This window comes from Pinus tabuliformis, chromosome 7 (assembly GCF_031772625.1).
Source record: "Pinus tabuliformis cultivar Carrire ecotype Pingquan chromosome 7, CPIR1, whole genome shotgun sequence".
Classification (NCBI taxonomy): domain Eukaryota; kingdom Viridiplantae; phylum Streptophyta; class Pinopsida; order Pinales; family Pinaceae; genus Pinus; species Pinus tabuliformis.
This window is the reverse complement of record NC_142293.1, coordinates 1955252195-1955258911: the sequence shown is the minus strand read 5'-3', so window position 1 is coordinate 1955258911 and position 6717 is coordinate 1955252195. Positions and strand designations below refer to the sequence as shown.

General features: G+C 41.7%; 1 pseudogene; it reads left to right on the top strand.

Moving 5' to 3' along the window:
- The first annotated feature begins 4364 nt into the window (after positions 1-4364).
- Positions 4365-6353, top strand: LOC149256280 (putative chromatin-remodeling complex ATPase chain pseudogene; annotated as a pseudogene).
- Positions 6354-6717: the final 364 nt, after the last annotated feature.

The window sequence follows — 6717 nt, the reverse complement described above, 5'->3', positions numbered from 1 at the left end:
AGAAAAGACGCCGAGTTTTTCCTTTGTCAGGCTCGTTAAACACTTGATGACATCGGACATCATCGAAATGACACTCTTCAAGCATATGCTATCCCTATCAAGCTTGTCATCCAAAAATAACTAGGGTACCTGCCAGAAATGGTGGGGAAAATGGAACTGCAATTGTTGCGTCGGCAGTATGTCGCTCTTGAACAAGGCACTGGTCTGCATTCTTGTCGGGTGGGAATTTCTCATTTTGTTTCACAACTGACCTCCGTGGGTACGGGTTATCCTATTTGACCTCTCATTTGCTCATTGCCACCGTCATCATACCCTCTGCTCATTTGATGTCAAATACTGCCAAATCCACTGTCGTGCCGCCGATATGTTCAAGAGAAGTTGACCTCTGCAATAATACAACCTCCTCTGCTATCTCACACAATCATTTTACCTCTGTCTCGTGTCGATGATGTGGGAAACATTATGGCCCACCTTCGATCAAGGTCACTTCCTGTCGACTTCAGCTCATTATCCGGGAAGGTGACTTAGAGACTCCCTTCAGGTGCCTTAGAGTCTGCATGCCTCAATGGCAGGTTCTTCATGTTCGACGCGAGGTTTTCATTATTGACCTCCGATCAGATGATTCTGCGGGTGTTCGACACCAGCTCATTGATTCACACGCCGCAGATTGTACCTTAGTACCTTGAGGACCATTGTCATTATTGGTAGTATCTCTCGCGTCTGTTAACAGTTTTCATCATTGACTGGTAATCAGACGATGTTCATGCATGTTCGACTTCAGCTCATGTATTCACATGCTTGGACTTGTACTTTGTTTGGGTCGGGACGAAGCGCAAGACCCTGGATCTCTGTCTGTTATGGTCCAGGTTGCGATTTTGTGGATGATCATTACATGACTCATTGATGGATGGCTGCGCCCATACCTGAGTCTTCATGGATGGCTGCGACCATACCTTATCATTTTTCCGGTCTCTTTAGCTGGGTGGCTGCGTCCATTCCACAGACCTTTTCGCATGTCTTTCGGATGGCTGCGCCCATGCCTAGACTGCATGTACTTGATTATCAGAGATATTCGGTCCTTCCTGGTGGTGTTCCAGTTCGGCAAGTTTCGTAAAGCATTTCACCCCTCCCACTCTCTCGGTCTTCATGCTTTAGGGGGCATCTGTTACACAGTAATTTGTCACTGTCTCCCTGTCAGTCACCCTACTGTGTCAGGAATTCACAATAATCAAGTTCATGCCTTCTGAACTGGCCAAAAACCCACTTTTCCAAAGTTTTCCTCATCAGCACGTCTGTTTCTAAAATATCCGCGATGACTGGCGCTTCATAACAGACCGCGCGCGCTGCCAGCGCGGAAGCACACGACTTTTCCATGCTGATCGAATTTCATGACCAGCGCAGCCCCTGTTTGTATCTACCCGCGCTGACATGGCCTTTTCCATTATGTATTTGCGACGTCAGCGCGCCAGACCAGTTATGCACCCGCGCTGATCCAGTTTTGGCGAATTTGTTCCAACAGCCAGCCTTCCAGATAACTCCAGACTTGGTTGTTGGCCTTGTGAGTATCGACTCCCTTCTATGGCATGTCTGTTCGACCCTTTGCAACTAATTCCCTTGAAGATAAGCTCATCCTTCCACCCTTTTAGGAGGCTCCTTCTCCTATATAAACTTCCACCATTACCATGAGCAGCTAGTTTTGGAATAGCTTGGATTGTGTAGAGCTTATAGTGCTCAGATTGCTGCTACCACAGGTATTTGGTGTGATAAGTGTGGAAGTGCATGATAGCTTATGGAAGGTTGTGTTGTGTTGCTTGTGTGAGAGAGAGAGTTTCTTGACTTGGGAGAATCATTCCCAAAGGTGAATGCTTGAGACACTTGCTGACTGGCCCCTCCTGAGAAGGATACCGACGTCAGAACATTTGGTTGTACTCTTCTCTGCTTGATTAATAATAGATGACTACTATTATTGTTCCACTCTCATTTGTCTATGCAATGGTTAAATGTGAATTACATCCTTTCTGACTGATGTATGGTTGCTTTTATTAGATTTCACGCTTGTGTTTGTTTCCTCTTCGTGTTGCAGGTGTCTATTCACGGAGATCGCGGAGGATCGTGACCAGCCAGAGCGAAGGAGCGAAGGTGGCATCTGTTCATCAAACAACAGCGCTGGAATCCAAGTAGGTGCTCTTTACCTCTTGTTTAATTGCAATTAGGAACTTGCATAGTAGCATTGACTGATTGTTGCTAGACCCTTGCTGGGCTAGTAGGGATCGCCTCTATCCGTAGAGGGGATTTACCTCTCCAACAGGCTGGGTTGATTCGATCCCTATCGGCCTCACCTAAAATGTCATACGGTTACGTTTTGGGGTGTGCAGTGTGGGGCAGTGGGGGTGGTGGCCCACCACCTTTTTTTTATAATAATATATATATATATATATATATATATATATATATATATATATATATATATATATATATAAGAACGTGCTTTTGAAAATTCACAAAATTTGACCAAAGGAGTCTTTTTAACAAGGCGGCAATTTCGCCTAGAATCTAGCCTAGCTTGGCTGGAATCCGGTGGCTTGATTTTGTCCAATTTGCAGCCTCCTTAATCCTGCCTGGTCACCAATGTCAACCTCAAATTTGATTGCTCTTATCTTTCACATAAGGACTTGGTTTGACGAACCGTTCACACCACCGTGATCAGGACAATGAGATCTACTCTCTAGTCCTAGTTTGAAATCATTCTGATCACTTTGATTTGTGAGCTTTCATAACCCCTCTTTGTCCAATGTGTTTCCTTGGAGCCACCTGGATCATCTACCAACAAGCACTACTTGCAAACCACATGACCCAGCAATATTCCATATGGTACGCAGAAGATACACTTTTTCATGTTAAGGGAAATCTGATGTCTTTGATAGATATCCAACATGAGGCACATACTAGCAACATGGCGCTTAACCAACCCAAACACAATCCAATCATCAAAGTATACTTCTAAAAATTTGTGGATAAATTCCTTAAAAGACTCAATTTCCACTCTTGAAAAGATTGCAGGGGTATTCTTCATCCCAAAAGTCATTACGGTATATTGAAAAAAACCCCATTCCGTCATGAAGGTGGTCTTACTTCTAACATCTGGCATGATATTGGTCTGATGGTACCTCGATAACCCATCAATGAATGATTTGGCTTCTTGCCCTTCAACATTCTCCAGTACCTTGTCTGTAAATTCCATAGGGAATGGGTCATGGATGCATGAATCATTCAACTTCCTCAGATCTATGCATATCCAAATTTCATCTTGCTTCTTCTTTTCTTGGACTAACATGGGGCTTACCCAGTTTGATTCCTCCATAGGTTCAATGATCCTAGCTTCTAACATCTTATCCAAATCCTTGCGCTCCTTTTCCTTATACTTGGGATTTAATCGATAGGGGCATTGCTTTATAGGCTTCGCATCTGGCTTCAAAGTAATCTTCGTGATGCCCAAATCCCCTACTATCCCCTCTAGATCAGAGAAATTGGTGGGAAACAAGTCTGGATACTTGCGCAACAACTCTGTGACCTTATCAATTGTATCTTCATCCCAATAGTCACTTATCTTAGCAAAATTTGACTGTGTATCCCATCCAATATTTCCCTGCTTAGTCCTTAGAGGATCTAATATGCTAGGGATTGCTGCCTTAGGTCCCTCAACCTCACGTTGTCCTTCTAACTCGGGAATGCTAACATTTTTTGGGTCATCTTCGCTTTCTTTTGTAGTTACATTATAACATTCTAGTGCATGAAACAACAACGTATTCCAATATGGTTGAACCCATGCTACCGATTCCTCGGGGAGTTTAAAGATCGCTGCTTTTATTTCTTGAAGTGCTTCATCAATACATTCAAAGGAATCTTCAAAGATGAACGTTAATAGGAAGATTTTCTTCAGGGTATCTCATTCAACCTTTCCATGTTGCAACTCAGTTTCCAAGTACCAGTTCATTGGGATGGTATCCGTTATCACTCAAGAAAAAAATATTTCAAATTCTGAACATCAATTTTTTAATTGTAAAGGTTTGGTGTTAGTCCCTTTGCAGGTTCCTACGGATAAAAGTCCCATTTTTCTTCTCTATCAGGATTAGGCTTTTAGGCTTATATTTCTCAAGATATGGACAAAATTGGTATTGTTGGGTCAAATGGCACCCCTTACAGATGACAGCTGGCGAATAAAGTTCGAGCATGTCAAAGCAGATGGGTTTTCTTGCTTACGTGGATTATGGGTGCTTCGCCAAATTCTGTCACCAATACATGTAAAGCTTTTGACAACACTCTGTGTGCCATATGTCTTTTCTCGTGATTATAATGCAAATTGAATGACAGCAGTTGAAATTCTGGATGATGATATATACCTTGGAGCAGAGAAGGTTGCAGTTGATTCCTTGAGCTTTGCAGTTCAAGAAGGAGAGTGTTTTGGATTTCTCGGCACAAAAAGTGCTGGAAAGAGTACAACACTGTAAATTTTATGTGGTGAAGAGCATCCTACGGGAGCGACTGCATACATTTTTGGCAAGGATATTCTTGCACATCCAAAGGCAGCACATCAGCATGTAGGTTATTGTCCTTAGTTTGATGCCCTTCTAGAATTTCTTACTATTTGAGGACATCTCGAGCTCTATGAACAGATAAAGGGAGTTTCAAAGGAAATATTAGATCAAGTTGTGGAAGGAAAGCTCGCAAAATTTGATTTATGGCCACAAGCAAACAAACCTTCCTATTCTCTAAGTGGTAGCAATAAACGCAAGTTATCAGTGGCCATAGCAATGATTGGAGATCTTCCTCTAATCATTTTAGATGAACCTTCAACAGGTATGGACCCTATTGCAAAGCGATTTATGTGGGATGTCATCTCACGTATATCAACTAGACAAGGCGAAGCTACTTTGTTCAGTGGAGGCATCACTAGTAGAATGGCTTGAACGGATTTTCACTATTGATGATCTTTGGGTTCATACAGGGGAAGCATATTAATAGGCTTTTAATTTAAATTCTGATTGCTGAACCTGATCTCGGTGATAGTCAAGAAGGCTATGCTATTAGTAGATTTAAAGCGATTACTGAACCAAATCCGATGCCAGCCTATCAGAACAACCAGGCACAGTATATGTCCTTTCTAGGCAATTAAGTGATGTGAATATAGTTGGCTCCAGTTCTGTCGGATCAAATATTAATTATGGAAATCCTGTCACAGAATTGCAACACGATATTCTTGGTTCTAGACTGCACTTAAACGTTTCAGTTGGCGATACATTATTATTGATGAAGCGCATCGAATAAAGAATGAAAATTCACTTCTTGCAAAGACTATGAGAATCTACAGCACCAACTACAGGCTTCTTATAACTGGCACACCTCTTCAAAACAACCTTCACGAACTCTGGTTTCTTCTCAATTTCTTACTTCCAGAAATTTTTAGTTCTGCTGAAACTTTTGATGACTGGTTCCAAATATCAGCTGACAATGACCAACAAGAAGTGGTTCAACAACTTCATAAGGTTTTTCGGCCATTTCTTCTACGGAGACTGAAGTCAGATGTTGAAAAGGGTCTGCCTCCTAAAAAGGAAACCATATTGAAAGTTGGAATGTCACAAATGCAAAAGCAATTTTACTGGGCATTGCTTCAAAAAGACTTGGATGTTGTGAATGCTGGAGGAGAGCGTAAGCGCCTTTTGAATATAGCCATGCAATTGAGGAAGTGCTACAACCATCCATATCTCTTTCAGGGTGCTGAGCCAGGTCCACCATACACCACTGGAGACCATCTAATCACCAATGTGGGCAAAATGGTTCTTTTGGATAAGTTGCTTCCAAAACTGAAGGACCATGCTTTCGGAGTTCTTATTTTTTCACAGATAACAAGACTGTTGGACATTCTGGAGGATTATTGTATGTTTTGTGGATATCAGTATTGTTGAATTGATGGGAATACTTCAGCAGAGGATCGTGATGCTTCCATAGATTCTTTCAATCAAGAAGGGAGTGAAAATTTTGTTTTCTTGCTTTCAACCAGAGCTGGAGGCCTTGGTATTAGCCTTGCCACAGCAGATGTGGTCATTTTGTATGATGGTGACTGTAATCCACGAGTTGATCTACAAGCCCAGGATCATGCACATGGAATTGGACAGAAGAAAGAAGTTCAAGTTTTCCGCTTTTGTACAGAGTACACTATAGAGGAAAAGGTGATTGAAAGGGCTTACAAAAATAGAAGCATTGAACATTGGATGGTGCAATTGTATAAAGAACTCAGATATCAAACCTCTGGCTGGGCTTACAAACTTGAAGGAGCTGCAAACTTATCGAAATAAAGTCGCAGATTCAGGCATTGTTTATGTAGGCTGTCCGGTGACTGTGGCATAAATGAATACAATTTCAGGTCTTGTTGCTTTGACATATCTCAACATAAAGTCATGCTGTATAACTGATGCTGGAAGCTAAAAGCTGAAGAACTTTTGAATTGAAAGACTCTGAACATGGCTTATAACAATATTACACATGCTGGCCTAGTACATCTAATGGTCATTATTCATAGCCAGTTTGGTTCATGATGCCTCAGACAGCTTAGAGGAGATGCAGTTAAGCCAGCAGAAAAAATCTCCTTAAGGAAGTCACACATCAAGTAAAGTTATGTTCCAAATTTTGAAATTTTGATGGTTTTCCTTATTGCATTTT